Raw genomic sequence first — 16,691 nt, forward strand, 5'->3', positions numbered from 1 at the left:
CTAAGTTACCATCTTTTTTTTTTTTTTTTTTTTTTTTTTTTTTTTTTTTTTTTTTTTTTTTTTGGTTTTTCGAGACAGGGTTTCTCTGTGTAGCTTTGCGCCTTTCCTGGAACTCGCTTTGGAGACCAGGCTGGCCTCGAACTCACAGAGATCCGCCTGGCTCTGCCTCCCGAGTGCTGGGATTAAAGGCGTGCGCCACCACCGCCCGGCCCATCTTTTAAGTTAGGTAAAACTTTAGGAATGTGTTGCTCAGAAGGCCACTCACTCCCACCAGTCCAACACTAAGAATTTTTTTTTTTTTAAGCATAAACACCCAGAAAGAGTCTGTTGCTCTGCCACAACCTGTCTGCCCGGCGTCTTCACCAATGTTCTTGGTAAACATATGGACTTAGGACCTTATTCGTTTTGTAGCTATAAAAGTTTATGTAACCTTTTTTGCAGTGAAGCTTATCCTTCAGAACTGCTTCCATGCATGTTCCCTGCCGAGGGCTCTTACACATAGCTACAAAGAATCTCTCCAGCATGCCCTTTGGAGCAAGGGCTGTGCATTGGTCCTTTGAATCTTATTTAATTCTTCAAAATAAGCAAAGCCCATTGAGTGCTACATTCCAGCTAAAATAAAAAATTATGAGACTTGAAACAGAAGTGCAAGGTTATCCTCAGAAACTTAAAAGCTTGAAAAATGAGTAAATTTACTAAGGAAGAAAGAAATGGGAAGCGGCAGTGTGAGAAAGGATGCAAAACGGAAGGGGGCGCTCTATGGCTAGAAGTATTGGGAGGAAGCTTGAGGTGGGGTTCAACGTTTAGTTTTCATTTAGAAGTCATATCTAATGAAAGGCTAATTATAATCCAAGTTTGGTGCTGTGACAATAGTTTTCTCTCTTTGCCTCCCTCCCTCTTTCTACTCTTCAATGCCTGTGTTCTGTATGCATCCTGTATGCAAGGAGGCCAAAGAGGGCATCAGATCCCCTAGATCAGAGTTACAGGCTGTTGTGAGCCACCATGTGGGTGCTATGAATCAGACTCGGGTCCTCTGGAAGAGCAGCCAGTGCTCTTAACCACTGAGCCACCTGTCCAATCCTACAACACATTCACAGATGATATTTGTGTTATAATATCATGTGTACCTCGTGCCTGACATATGGCACATTTCAGATCTCTGCTTGCTTTTCCTTGGGAAAGAAAGAGAAATGTGTCTTAGTCTATTTGTGCTGCCGCAACAAAATCCCCAGATTTCTCCTGGGACCAATAAAACTCCAAGTCAGGGTACTATCAGATTCTATATGGAATGAGGACCCACTTTGGGCTCAAGGATGGTTCCTTGTAACCTCAGATGGTTGAGGGGAGTGATGGTGAATCTTGTCAAGTTGAATGACTCCGGAAGCCACTAAGAGAAATGCCTCCGGAAGGGTCTGTGGAGCCATTCCCAAGAAGGGTTAGCTGAGGGAGACATCCTCCTGGAGTCTTTGTGAAGTCCAGCACCTTTGACAGGGTTGGGGGTAAGGTGCACCCTAGACATAAAGAGATCTGAGAAAAAAAATAGAATGCTTGCCTGCCTGCCTGCCTTTTCCTGCTGGTGAATACTTCTATTCCAGAATAGCTACTGTGGGCATCCTTCCCTCCCGTCAGAACCACTGAGGTACTCTCAGGCTCCAATTGTGTAAGCCAGTCTAATAAATCCCATCACATAGCAAGTATTACTGCCAGTCTGGGCCTCCAGAGGAGTGGTTCTCAACCTGTGGGTCACTACGCCTTCAGCAAACCTCAATCTCCCAAAATATTTACATTACGATTCATAACAGTAGCAAAATTGTAGTTAAGAAGTAGCAATGAAAATTTATGGTTGGGGGGGTCAAAACATAAGGAATTAAAGGGTCCCAGCATTAGGGAGGTTGAGGACCACTGCTCTACAGGGAGCTCTCTGGGGCTCTTTCCTAAGCCACTAACCCAGCCACCTCCCAAAGACCAGGTCCAAATGCTGCTCCCTTAGGTTTCAGTGTGTGAATTTGAAGAGGAGGCAAACACTACTGCAATATCCCTAGTGATTCTCAAAGCCAAGGCCATCTACCCTAAACGAAAGTGCTGTGTAGAGAAAAGAGGCAAGAGGGCTGAGTGCAAGGCCAGCCTGGGCTACATGGCAAGAGCCATCTCAATGAACCCCGCCCCCCAATAAAACAAAGGAAAGGACAGCTGCAGGGCTAATCCTGGAGTCCTGCAGCTGGCACCAGAGGGCCACATGACCTGCAATCACCCACTCTCCCTTTGTTTTGATTTTCATCTGTCAAGAGAAATGGTCCGAGAGAAAAAAAAAACAAAATCTTTTATTGATTTCACACTGAACTTCATCCAGTTTAGTCTTGAGAAGCAAGATCACCTTGGCCCTCCTTCTCCTCGGTGCCAGCCAGATGACAGTTACAATGGAATCATTCTTTTGCTAGAACAGTCAGCCTTTTCTCAAGCGTGGCCTTGAGCATTTGAGAGCCTGATAGCAATTCCTGTGGACCTTCACTTGCACCGTCATCCGGATGGTGGTGGGACTGTCCTGCCTTTCTCTCTGCAGAAAGAGTGAGACACTGTCACACAAACGGGACTCGGGTTTCGCCAAAGGAAGGGCCTGGCACCAAGAAATGGGTAACAATGGCTACTATGTTGGTCCCATAGATGGATAATTGCGATACTTCAAACACAGATAGCAAAGCAGCATGGCTCTAGGGGAATTGTTCGCTATGGAAGCACGAGGACCTGAGTTCATCCCACATGGGATCCCTAGCACCTATGTAAAGATCTAGGTGTGACAGCATGTGCCTCTGATCCTAGCCCAGGGAAGGCAGAGAGATAGGAGGATCCCAGAAACTCGATGGACAGCCAGTCTGGCCAACTGGTGAGCTCCAGCGGGGAGAGAGAGAGCGAGCGATAGGAAACACCATTTTGCATCCGCCTGTGCCCCGCTCACGTGCGCACACGGATGTGCCTTCCCACACACCACGCGGGCATACACCATATACCCCTACGCACACAAAGGCAGCATTATTTGGCGACATACCCAGTGGGCTCTGAGAACAGCAAAAGTAGGTAGTAGCAGGCCCTGTGCCCTACCAAGGTGGTAGTGTGGTCAGGGAGAGCTGGGCAGACAGCCTTCCCTTGGCACACACACAGAGGGGCAGGATTTGGTAACAACCGTGAGCATTGGTGGTGGTGGGGGTGGGGGAGACTGACTGAACTAGTTGTAATTTTCTTTCTGTTTATGGAAAGTTAATGTCCTCTGGCTTCTGGGGAGTGGGTGGGAATTACATTGGCTTTCTTGTTTTGTTGAATGGGTTGTAGGTTTCCTGTACCAGAAAACAAAAGTTGTGGCTCCTTGGAGTGCTACAACAGCAATACCCAGGACGTCCTACCAAAGGTTCACTGACTGGAGAATCCACGATGATTGACACTGCCCGAGATTTCAAGGAAATAAATTAATGATTTGCATGGTTAAGGGATGTAATCACTTTGAGGTCATAGTCCTTTGCTCATCCCACTGCCAACATCCTCTATATGACAGGCAAGCCAAGATTTCCAACAACACTACTGGATGTTTTTACAAATAATTTTATCAACATGACTGACTTCCAATACGTGTCTCAGGTTTTCTTACGCCAGCTGTTATCCTCAAGGCAGCCACTGGGAAAACCTTTCTCTCCATCCCAAAGCACGGTGGCATTTCCAATTTACGAATTAAAATTAAAGTCTAGAAAGTCTAAAACAGATCTTTTGGGAACAAAGTGATTTAATTTAAAAAAAAAAAACACTTAAAATGAATATTTACAGAAAATGCTGAACCAGGAAAATAAAATGATGTGTGGTAAGGCTGGTACAGTCCAGATTCAGAGTTTCAAGCCCTTGTGTATCTCAGCTGTGCACGCCTGGCTGTGGGATTTGTACAGCAGGATTTTCTTATTCTATGGCAAGGGGGACATCTGAGTTGCTGGGAATGGACTGCTCTCAGCCAGCTTTCTCTAGCATAGTTTCTTGAGATGATAAGAATCACCGAGGAGGCCCATGAGTACGGTGCAATGTGAATTCCTTACCACCCAAGGGGGAAAGGACTTGTGGACTATGTCTTTACGAATGAAACTCTGAGTTTGTTTTCTTAGGATTTCCATGGACAAAGTTTTATGCCTCTGAAGTGAATCATTTACTCGGCCTCTGAAATACAGCAATAACAACAGTCATCTTTCTAAGCGATTTTTATTGACTTTTATTTTTCAACATTTATTTTGTGTGTTCGTCCATACCATGGCTCACATGTGGAGATCATGTGACAACTTACAGAAGTTAGTTTTCTGCCTTTTACCATGTAGGCTCCCAGGATCAAACCCAAGGTGTCAGGTTTGATAACAGGAACCTTTACCCTCTCAGCCCTCTGGCTGGCCCTTGAGCAATTTCTATATACTCCTTTATGTTAAATGGTTGCACATGGAAGCAGCCAACATAGTCAGCCCTTTAATGTTTGCCATTATTCTAGGTGCTTCAGGTGAGTTAATTTATTAAAGCCTCATGATAATCCCACTCTTTTATACGCAAGGAAGCTGAAACCCAGAAACCCAGATAAAGAAATTTAGCCACGACTGAAGAGAAAGCAGCAGAATTGAAACCCCGGATAGTCTGCTTTCAGGGCTCATGCTCTGGACCACTGTGCTGAGAGCAATCAGTGACAAGCAATGACTGTCCTCAGGGCTTTTATGTTATCCGCTAAAGGTGAAGAAACCAAGATTTTAAGCACTAAAGCCAATTACAAACTCACATAACACAAGCCAGGCTCAGAGTTGAACCTGTTCCGAGTCAAAGTCCCATAACCTCTACTCCTTAGAAAGCACCCTTGCTTCTCAGTAGAAAATGGGCAGACAACAGTGAACATTATATATATATATGGAGAGCATCATATATGTGAAGAGTGTTATACATGTGGAAAGCATCATGCATGTGGAGATAGCTACACATGTGGAAGGCATTATTCATGTATAGAGTGTTCTACATGTCAAGATCATATATGTGGAGCGCAATATACATGTAGAGAGCATGATACATGTGAGAGCAGCATATATGTGAAAAGCATTTTACATGTTGTGGTTTGTGGTTTGAAAGAAAATGGCTCCCACAGGGAGCGGCATTATTAGGAGGTATGGCCTTGTTGAAGCAGGTCTAACTTTGTTGGAGGAAGTGTGTCACTGTGGAGGCAGGCTTTGAAATCTTACATATGCTCAAGCCATGCCCAGTGAGACAGTTCGCTTCCTGTTGCCTGCAAGATGCAGAAATCTCAGCTACCTCTCCAGCACCATGTCTGCATACATGCCGCCATACCCCATCAAAATGGTAAAGGACTGAACCTCTAAAACTGCCAGCTGCCACCTCAATGAAATGTTTTCCTTTATAAGAGTTGCCATGGTCATGGCGTCTCTTCACAGCAATAGAAACCCTAAGATAGAAGTTGGTACAGGGACTGGGATATTGCTGTGATAGGCCTGACTATGTTTTTATTTGGAGGAATTTGGACTTTGAGTTAGGAAAGCAGTGAGATGTTTTAAGTGCTGCTTAATGGGCCATCCTACTGGAAAGAGGGAAGACAGTGGAGCTGAGGGTGATGAACTGGGGGGGGGGGGGGGGGGGGGGGGGGCTGGCTCAAGAGGTTTCAGAGAAGGATGTCTGTATGCGGCCTAGAAACTGGTCTTGTGATATTTTGGTGAAGAATGTGGCTGCTCTTTGCCCTTGTTTGAAAAGTCTGCCTGAGGCTGAAGTGAAGAGTTTTGAATTAATTCCATTGGCAGAGGAACTCTCAAAACAGCATAGTATAGACTCTTTTATGTGGTTATTAGTGGTCACTCTTATACAAATTTATAATGTAAAGGAGCAAGCTAAGCAAGTAAAAATACACAATGTACAGATTGTGGACAAAAGGGGCACCAGGAAGTGGAATGGAGCTAAGTCCAGTGTTCAAGGAGATAAACAGATTAAGAGGGGAATAAAGGGCTGGGCGGTGGTGGCGCACGCCTTTAATCCCAGCACTCGAGAGGCAGAGGCAGGCAGATCTCTGTGAGTTCAAGGCCAGCCTGGACTACAGAGTGAGATCCAGGACAAGCACCAAAGCTACACAGAGAAACCCTGTCTTGAAAAACCAAAAAAAAAAAAAAAAAAAAAAAAAAACAAACCCAAAAAACAATAACAAAAAAAAGTAGAAGTGCACGCACAGACATACACCTTTAATTCAGATGCACCATCATTAAGCATTTACTGTGCTGTTTTGTGTTTTGAGACAAGGTCTCACTGTGGTTCAGGTCAGTCTTGAAGTTGGAATCCTCCTGCTTCAGCCTCCCAGGTCCTGAGATTGCAGCTGTATGCCACCGTGATCATCTCATGGGCGTCTTTCGGCTCCTATCTGTAAGTAGTCATCTACTCTCCGAACTATCTGAGGGTGGGTAGCACACATAATGTTGTTTTTCTTATAATGCTTCAGTATATCTTTCTTACAAATACAGTGATTTGGTTATGTAACCACAGTGCAGCCGTCGACTTTAACAAATTTAAATTTGATTTTCTTTCTAATCTATCATGTGCTCTCCATTTTACCTAATTAAATCAATAATGTCCTTTATAGATTCTCTCTTGTTTTTAGTGAATTCGGGGTCAGGTGTTGCATTTCGTTTTTCTCTCACAGCATGCCAGCTAGCTCGCCTTGTTGGAAGAGGTCCCAGAGGACAACAGGCAGAAGTCACAGTGTTTGTGTGACCTAGCTTCAAAAGTTCCACATCATCATTTCCACAGCAGCCCAGTGTTTACACTGGTTCATATGGACCAGCGTGGGAGGGAATCGCTCGAAGGATCATCAGGGCCATCCATTCCGGCACTCTCCCGAGGTCCTAGAAATCTCTTTACAAGACTCACTGTTCACTTTGCAGTGTTGCAGTGTCCCTTTGCCACACATCAAGGGTCCTTAGGTGCTGGGTCTACGAATGAGTCTTTTTCTCTGAGTAACTCCACACCGTCTTGCTCACACAACTGTATCTTGAGTTTGGGTACCCAACATGATTACTTGTGTGTGACTATTTTGATTTCTGACTGTGCCTTGGCTAAATGCACTGATTGCCACTCAGGCCTGGTGCCACTGAGGTTCCGGTTTTATTGGTCTTAAGTGGACCATCAGCATCTATATCTCTACCAAATGCCCCACACGGTTCTAACACCCTTTTGGGGTTGAGAACCCTGATCTAGGTGAACTCTAGTCTGTGGTATATAGGGAATCCAGTCCCAGAGGAAGGGCATGCGTGCTAAAGTTACACAGAAAGACAACAGAGGTGCTCCACCCAGACACCCTCTGTACCAGTTTGGCCTTCCTCCCACCCTCCGTGTCCCTGAATATGTCAATGCAGAAACTTCTCAACTCCCTACATCTAGGAACTGCGGAGAGGTAGTTATAGTAGCGGGGGTGAGAGGATATCTGTCCGCAGGTACAGCCCAGATGTTCTGCGGGAATCTGTGAGAGACAGAACACCTGAAAGGTGTCTTTCCTAGCCTGTGACAGATGAGGGACTCAGGGCCTAAAGCGAGCAGGCCTCGGGTCTGAAGCGGCTCTCATCAGCCTCCCCATGCTGCTCTGCGCCATTTCCACCGGGCTTTACCTGCCTCGCGCTGCAGGTCACCTCTGGCCTCCCTTGTGTTCCAGCGTGTGTGCTTTTACCTTTGTTTACCATGCTGGTGTTTTCCTTGCTACTCCACCTCTCAACAAGGCAGAGAACACAGAGAAGGCAGCGTAGTAGCTCTGAACCAATCCCAGAAATTCTTTCATTTCCGATGCAGTTTTTTTTTTGTTCACAAGAGGGCAGCCAAGAGCTCCTTCAACACACTTCTGCCAAGGGGGTAAAACAATTTAGATTTCCTTAGGGGCGGGGGTGCGGAGGGGGTGGGGGTTTGTTTACTTTAACTGTACATAGGAGACACATGTTCACATGCTTTATGTGGGTAGTCAAAGGACAACTTGTGGGATTTAGTTCACTCCTTCCACCATGCTGAGTGCCAGAGATGAAATTCGGGTGGTCTGGCTTGACAGCAAGCACCTTTGCCCACAAGCCATCTTGCCGGCCGGTATTATATGCGTATTCTTATTAATCAGAATTTTCTTTGACAACCGTATAATGCATACCGATCACACTCACACACACACACACACACACACACACACACACACACACACACACACACACACACACACCCTCCACCGGTCTATCCCACTTCCTTACGCATCTTTCTCACATTTCTATTTGCTTTGTTTTGCAGAGCACTGAGTTTCCCGAGGACCATCTATGTGACCAGGAGTTTTGAGCCTGTTGGGATCAGCAGTGGGTTCAAAGGTTCAGCAGTCAGGAGTATGGGCCCATGAGCCCTTCCCCTCCCCATGCCTGATTGTAAGCAGGGTGCAAGCGGGCCTAGTGCAAGTAACTGCAGCTGCTGTGAGTCCACGACTGCAGCGGGTGTGCCAGTTCAGGCGCCTGCATCCACTGCACCCTCTCCTCTGCAGTATCCCGCCGCCATGTTTCTTTTTTGTTTTTATTTATTATGTGTATGAGTGTTCGCCTGTGTGTATGTGTCTGTGTGTATGTACATGCACCGCCTGTGGTGTGCCTGGTGGCCTCAGAGGTCAGAGGAGGGCAGTAGAGTCCCCGGAAATAGAGTCATGGATGGTTGTGCCATCGAGTGGGTGCTGGGAACCAAACCTTCATCCTCTGAGGTCAAACCATTGAGCCATCTCTCCAGCTCTGAGCCTCGTTTCTTACTCAAAATAATCTCTTGAATAAATGCATAGATTGGAATCGATGGATATTTAAACACGAAATCATAGGTAATAAGAACCACACTGTGTTGCTTCTGCTAAGGTTGCTTGCTTGGAGTCTTGATTATTTGGTGTAACTAGAGCAAGGGTCAGAACACGTAGGTTCTGGATCCCAGACCTTCGATGAATTGAGTCTCTGCTTTGGCCATCATTCATGGCTAAATGAGGCTTCTCTAACTACTGAGAAGCACTAGATGGCATTATATAGACCAGTGTACAGGTAAAAATAAGTACTTGAATGTCGTGTAACTACACATTTAGCAAAACATGGATACAAATTTTTAAAATTTGTTTATCATAAATGTGAAAAATTGTCAAGCACTACTTCTGCAAATATTTATATTTTATTATGATAGTGTGGCATATTGTATCATTCTGATTGATTTGCATGTAGTGTTATTGTTTTTACTCTTTTGGGGGGCCCGCCAGCTTCCAAATAAATCCACACACAGAGGCTTATGCTTAATTATAAATGCCTGGCCTTAGCTTGGCTTTTTTCTTGCCAGCTTTCTTTAACTTAAATTATCCCATTTATCTTTTGCCTCTGGGCTTTTCCTGTTCTCTTACTTCTGTAAATCTTACTTTTACTCTGTGGCTGTGTAGCTGGTGGCTGGCTCCTGTGTGGGGGACCTGCCCCCCACTTGTTTCCCCAGGATACTCTTGAGCAGGGAGAAGTGGGAAATATCTAGATAGAAATATAGAGGAGAGAGACGGATAGAAACACAGGGTGGCCTTGGGAGGGCCTGGGTCAAAACCTACCAGCCCCTTCTGTCTCTTCTAAAGGACTATTTATAGAAATGCCAAGGTATGGAGCAAAAGACCTCCCCCTAGCAGAGCCAAATGTAGACCCTTCCAAGTACCTGGTAACCATGCATGTGGTCAATCCATCCCCTTATGCAGCCCTGCTGGGTAAAGCAAGCTCAGATCTCACTAGGAAACCCCAACACCCCTAATGTCCTTCTCCTTCTCTGGCTCCTCCTTTTCAGTCCCCTCTTCCCACATTTCTCCTTCTATTTATCCTCTCTGCCTGCCAGCCCTGCCTATTTCTCTCTCCTGCCTCACGATTGGCCATTCAGCTCTTTATTAGACCATCAGGTGTTTTACACAGGTGTAGATGTAACCAACGGTCTTATAAAATAAGAAACACAGAGCCAATTCAGAGAAGAAAACCAAGAGGTCAGAGCTAAGAGCCTCACCCTTCCTGATTCAGGGATCCTCTCCAGCCAAGAGAGCTCTCCGAAAAGGACCTACTTCCTGTGTGTCTGTCTTTAAAGTCTTCCTGTTCTGCCTTGTCATTGGTTGTAAACCCAAACATGTGACTGCCTCGTCACTGCCTGAATGTACCGCCCTCCAGGTCCTTAAAGGCGTGCGCCACCACCGCCATGCACTTGCTATGACTCTAATAGCTCTGACCCCCAGACAACTTTATTTATTAACATACAATTAAAATCACATTTCAGTATAAGTAAAATACCACCACACACAGGCACAGGAACACAGCTTCACAGATTTAAACAAATGCAACACGAACAGAAGTAACACACCTTCAAATAATATTCTACAACAATGTAGCGAACCAGGGACCCATTCCACTTGGTCATGGCATATAATAGTTTGAATATAGTGTTGAATTTGTTTTGCTAATATCTTATTATATATATTTTGTCTGTCTCTCGGTGATAGTGGCCCCAGAGGGTTTTTTTTTTTTCCGTTTTGTTTTGGTTTGGGTTTTTTGCAGTTCTAGGGATCTGTGGTGGCATGGGATGAAGGTCAGCAGCAGCTGCTGGCATCTGCAGTCAAGCACTGTGGAAGTCCTTGGCCATCCATCCTCAGTGGTCCTCAGTGGTGAGGACCACGGGGCTTCTCTGGCCTTGTTTTTCCTGCACGGAAACATGCTGAGAGAGTCCCACTAGGTACCAGAACGTGAAAGCCTAGAGGAGGGAAATGGGTGAACTGCTCTTCCAAACCTCTGCTCTGACACTGCTCAGATCGGCCACTGCTGTTCCAACAGACTGCTGCCACTTAGTAGCTACAGCCTGATCCTGTCACCAGTGAAGAGGCCTTGTGTTTCTGTTTGGGGGATCTTGCAGTTATCACTCCTGATTCCATTACCTTTTCATGCTTTGAAAGGTACTTCCCTGTTCTCTTACCAGGTATTACACACACACACACACACACACACACACACACACACACACACACACACTTTTTACTTTTTAGATATGTTGAAATTGATTTTGGTATGAAGTGGGAATAGTTATTTTAATTTCTAAAACAACCAATGGTCCCAGCACAGTTAAAATCCCTGCCTCATCAAGACTGATGCCAGTCCTGTGGGAATGTTTGCAAGAAGACCTCAGCTGGAATGTCCAGCATCATATAAAGCTGAGCAGGGCAGGGAACCCCGGCACGGGGAGGGGGGGTGGAAATGAGAGGATCTCGAGAGCTTGCTGGCCAGCAAGCACAGCTGAAGTAGTAAGATGCAGCTTCAGTGAGAAACTCTGGTTCTAAAAACAGGATAGAGCAGTGGTTCTCAACCTTCCTAATGCTGCGACCCTTTGATATAGTTCCTCATGTTGTGGTGACCCTCAACCTTAAAATTACTTTCCTTGGTACTTCATAACTGTAATTTTGCTACTGTTATGAATTGCAATGTAAATATCGACGTTTTTCAGTGATCTTCGGTGACCCCTGTGGAAGGGTCATTCAATCTCCAAAGGTGGTGTGACCCACAGGTTGAGAATCACAGGGATGGAGCATCATGGAGGAGGAAATCCAACATCCTGCTTTGGCTTCACGTAGTCACACGGGTGCTTGAACCTCCCTCTGACCCCTGGGTGTGTAACACCTACACATGCATCACACACACACATGCATCACACACATCACACACACACACACACACACACACACACACACACACACACACAGGAATGATGCCATTCTTAAAAATCTCAGAGGGTGGGCTCTATGCTGTTTTGTGTTGTTGGCTGATGTGAATATTCTCAAGCTATACTATTTAGTGGCTTATCATTTTCCTTGTTATTTCTGCAGAGACTGGTCGCCAACAGTATTACGCCTCATAATCAGCTTTAAAATGGGGCCAAAAATTGAGAAGAGCTCCGGTGATTTTTGCAGAGGAAATCATCTTCAGTACTTTCTGACGCTGGGAACCTTGGAGAAAGGAGCCTAGGTTTAAGCTGTGTGGACTTGAACTCACCCTCAGACAGGAACTCTCTCTGTGTTCTATGCTCCTGAAGCAGACTGAGGTTTCTACTCAAGCTCTGGCCACTAGCAGGCCAGCCAGATGGCTCAGCAGGTAAAGGGCTTGCTGCAAAGTCCCAAATAATCCGCTCAGGGGGAGCCTTGGGAAGATGTACTGGTTTGGAGGGTCATGACAGTGAGGTGGCTTCTGGGGCTGTGATCATGACATTTTTTTTTTCATCTAATAATTGGCAACGTGAGTTTGACTTGTTTTGTGGAATTCTATCCAGATATAGGTTGTGTGTGAATAAATGCCAATATTTCCTCAGAGAAAAGCCTGCCTCTCATAGCGTAAAGCTCTGTCTCACGAGTGTCCTGGGACTGAGTGCACGGTGTCAGGACACAAGTCCCAGTGCACAGAGCGGCACGCCTGACTCCTTGAGAACCTGAAGTCCTATTTCACTGGGCTCTGCTTCTGCAGTGGGAAGGGGGCAAAGCAAGCTTCAGTGATTCCAAAACACTGGAAAATGAGTGTGGGAATTACGAGCAAACATAAGCTCATGGCAGGCACTGGCATAAAACACCTGGCCAGTCCTGGAAACAATGCTGTCTGGGGAGGAATCTGGGTGTGAAGCCCTAGACCGAAAGAGGCAATGCTTGGTGATCACCCTGCTTGCTGCATTAGCTGTGCCCCTAAAGGAAAACTGAGCGAGTCCTCCATGAGAGCTACCATTTTAGCAGGCAAGATGATGCACACCTGTAAGCCCAACACTCAGGAGACTGAGGCAGGAGGGCTGCCATGAATTCAAGGCCAGTCTGGACTACACAGTGAATTCCAACCCAGCCTTGGTTACACTGTGAGACTCTGTCTCAAAAAACAAAAATAAAAAAAAACACTTAGCAAATGTGGTGGTTTTAATAAGAATGGCCCCCATAGGCTCATATATTGGACGGCTTAGTCACAAGGGAGTGGCACTACTGGAAAGGATTAATTAGAAGGACTCGGAAGTATGGCCTTGTTGGAGGAAGTATGTCACTGGGCAGTGGGGGGGGGGGGGGAGACTTTGAGGTTTCAAAAGTCCATGCCAAGCCATGTCTTTCTCTTGGCCTGTGGATCAGGATGTAGTTCTCGGCTACTTTTCCAATGCCACATGTGCCACCAAGGTGAAAACGGACTAAACCTCTGAACTATAAACAAGTCCCCCGCAAAAATGGTTTTTTTTAAAGTAAGTGTTGACTTGATCATGGTGTCTCTTCAGAGCAACAGAACAGTGACTAAGACAGCTAATGAATTATTTACTGCTGAACAAATACCTTCTCAATAAATTTGCTTCTTAAAAGCAACACAACAGAACAAAAGCGGACTTGAGGGTGTCAACCAATTGAATTTCCTGTGTGTCCTCACGCTGTGATTGCTGGTTCAACTGAACCGCCTACTTGGGGCACCGCCCCAATCCCTGCCATGGGAGACAGCTGTGGTGGAAGGTTAGACCAGGGGAAATCATCACCGTCCCTCAGATTCACTTCGATCTCCATTTGCTCAGCCGATTCACCAGCACGTGCACAGTATGAGGGAGGCACTTGCTCCAGTGAGGCACGGGGTACAGTCTGTACTTTGTATTCCGTGGGCTGGAGGTGGGAGAGAGGAGAGGGAGGATAGAGGAGGTGGGGAATGGGAAGTGAAGGCAATGGGGAGGGGAAGGGGGGAGGTGGAGATGGGAAGTGAAGGCAATGGGGAGGGGAAGGGGGGAGGTGGAGATGGGAAGTGAAGGCAATGGGGAGGGGAAGGTGGGAGGTGGAGATAGGAAGTGAAAGCAATGGGGAGGGGAAGGTGGGAGGTGGGAAGTGAAGGCAATGGGGAGGGGGAGGGGGAGGGGGGAGGTGGGAAGTGAAGGCAATGGGGAGGGGAAGGGGGGAGGGGGGAGATGGGACACAGAAGATGAGAGGGAAAGGAGTTCTTGGCCATCAGTTTTACCAGGAATGTGGGATGAGGCCTCTCTGTGGTGCTGGTCTTTGGGCAGGAGGAAAAGTGGTTCTGGGAAAGCCGGCAGGGCTAGCTCATCATCCACTGGCAAAGGTGCTCCAGGTACTTAAAAGCTCCTTTTTCTGATCTAGGAAGGCCTGGGAGCCCATTTTCAGGTTCCTAGTGGCTTTACCTAGCAGGTCTGCGTAGAGAGGATGATTAGGACCACGGGCCTGAGTGCAGGTGTCTGAGATGGTATGCACTTGGCTGTGTTGGGGGGGGGGGGCGTCTTTTGCTCCACCCCTTGGCATTTCTATAAATACCCTGGGGCAGAGACAGTCGGGGCCTATTGGAATAGGTTCCAGGCCCTCTCAAGGCTGTCAATTATTTTCTATGTGTTTATCTCCACACTCTAAATCCTTCTAATATTTCCTGCTGCTCACACTCAAGAAAACTCTGGGGAACTGTGGGGTTGGTGGGTAGACACCCCACAGGAAGGACCTGAAAGGCGCATCATAGGAAGTCTGGTACAAAAGACCCCAGAGGGGTTAAAAGAAATTATATCCTATTCTTTCAAGAGGGAGATGGGGTTGTAGGCATCTTGAGCATACATGACTTTACAGAGAGGGTCAGACAATGTCCTTGAACGAATTTCCTCTAGACTTGTCTTAGGATTTCTATTGCTGTGAAGAGACACCATGACCACAGCAACTCTTATAAAGGTGAAACATTTAATTGGGGCTGGCTTACAGTTTCAGAAGCTCAGTCCATTATCATCATGGTGGGACATGGTGGCATGTAGGCAGACATGGTGCTGGAGAAGGAGCTAAGAGTCCTACACCTTGACCAGCAGGCAACAGGAAGTGGTCTGAACTGGGTATAGCTTGAGCACAGGAGACCTCAAAGCCCGCCCCCACAGTGACACACTTCCTCCAATAAGGCCCCACCTACTTCAACAAGGCCACACCTCCTAATAGTGCCACTCCCTGTGGGGGCCATTTTCTTTCAAACCACCATTGGGCTCTACATGTAGTGTTTCATTTTCAGTCTCTCCCTCTGATATGAGCTTCATTTTCCTTGGTTAATGGCATTTCAGCATGAAAAGAAGGCAAATATCCTCCATTTTTCTGGCTCTAGTCTTCAAATAGATAAGGGTACGTCAAAGAATGCATCAGGCAGCATTGCAGATACACACACACCATCCGTCTCAATCAACAGACATAATAATCTTGGTGAGATCCCTGGCTAATCTCTAGAGACAGGTACTCAGTAATGTGCCACAACGGGCTTACACCAGACACAGCCTTCTCCTAACTGTGCAGGGAGGTTTGCTGTGAGCTATAAGAAAACTGAGCACAGCAGTTAGAAGTACTTTTAACTCTCACAAGGGACCCAGGTTCAGTTCCCAGCACCCCCACGGCAGCTCACAAACAGCTGTAACTCCAGTCCCAGGGGGTGGTATCTTCTGGCCCCTGTGGATGCTAATAAGCATGTGTGTAGTGCAGAGATGTACACCAGGCAAAACCTTCACACACATCAAATAAACTATAAGAAAATCTGGCTTGCTTGGACATCTCTGTACCAGGTCCTCTGAGGGCATATTTTAAAAAGAGTTACCCTCCCGTCAAAAGGCTAGACCTGCACTACAGTGTGAACCCCTCTCTCTCTGGACCTGCACTACAGTGTGAACCCCTCTCTCTGGACCTGCACTACAGTGTGAACCCCTCTCTCTACACCTGCACTACAGTGTGAACCTCTCTCTCTACACCTGCACTACAGTGTGAACCCCTCTCTCTACACCTGCACTACAGTGTGAACCCATCTCTCTCTGGACCTGCACTACAGTGTGAACCCCTCTCTCTGGACCTGCACTACAGTGTGAACCCCTCTCTCTACACCTGCACTACAGTGTGAATCCCTCTCTCTACACCTGCACTACAGTGTGAACCCCCCTCTCTCTGGACCTGCACTACAGTGTGAACCCCTCTCTCTACACCTGCACTACAGTGTGAATCCCTCTCTCTACACCTGCACTACAGTGTGAACCCCCCTCTCTCTGGACCTGCACTACAGTGTGAACCCCTCTCTCTACACCTGCACTACAGTGTGAACCCCTCTCTCTACACCTGCACTACAGTATGAACCCCTCTCTACACCTGCACTACAATGTGAACCCCTCTCTACACCTGCACTACAGTGTGAACCCCTCTCTACACCTGCACTACAGTGTGAACCCCTCTCTCTACACTTGCACTACAGTGTGAACCCCTCTCTACACCTGCACTACAGTGTGAACCCCTCTCTACACCTGCACTACAGTGTGAACTCCTCTCTCTACACCTGCACTACAGTGTGAACCCCTCTCTACACCTGCACTACAGTGTGAACCCCTCACTCTACACCTGCACTACAGTGTGAACCCCTCACTCTACACCTGCACTACAGTGTGAACCCCTCTCTCTACACCTGCACTACAGTGTGAACTCCTCTCTCTACACCTGCACTACAGTGTGAACCCCTCACTCTACACCTGCACTACAGTGTGAACCCCTCTCTCTACACCTGCACTACAGTGTGAACCCCTCTCTACACACCTGCACTACAGTGTGAACCCCTCTCTCTACACCTGCACTACAGTGTGAACCCCTCACTGTACACCTG

The sequence above is a fragment of the Peromyscus californicus genome, unplaced genomic scaffold (genome assembly GCF_007827085.1).
Source record: "Peromyscus californicus insignis strain IS unplaced genomic scaffold, ASM782708v3 Scaffold_9__1_contigs__length_137607984, whole genome shotgun sequence".
Classification (NCBI taxonomy): domain Eukaryota; kingdom Metazoa; phylum Chordata; class Mammalia; order Rodentia; family Cricetidae; genus Peromyscus; species Peromyscus californicus.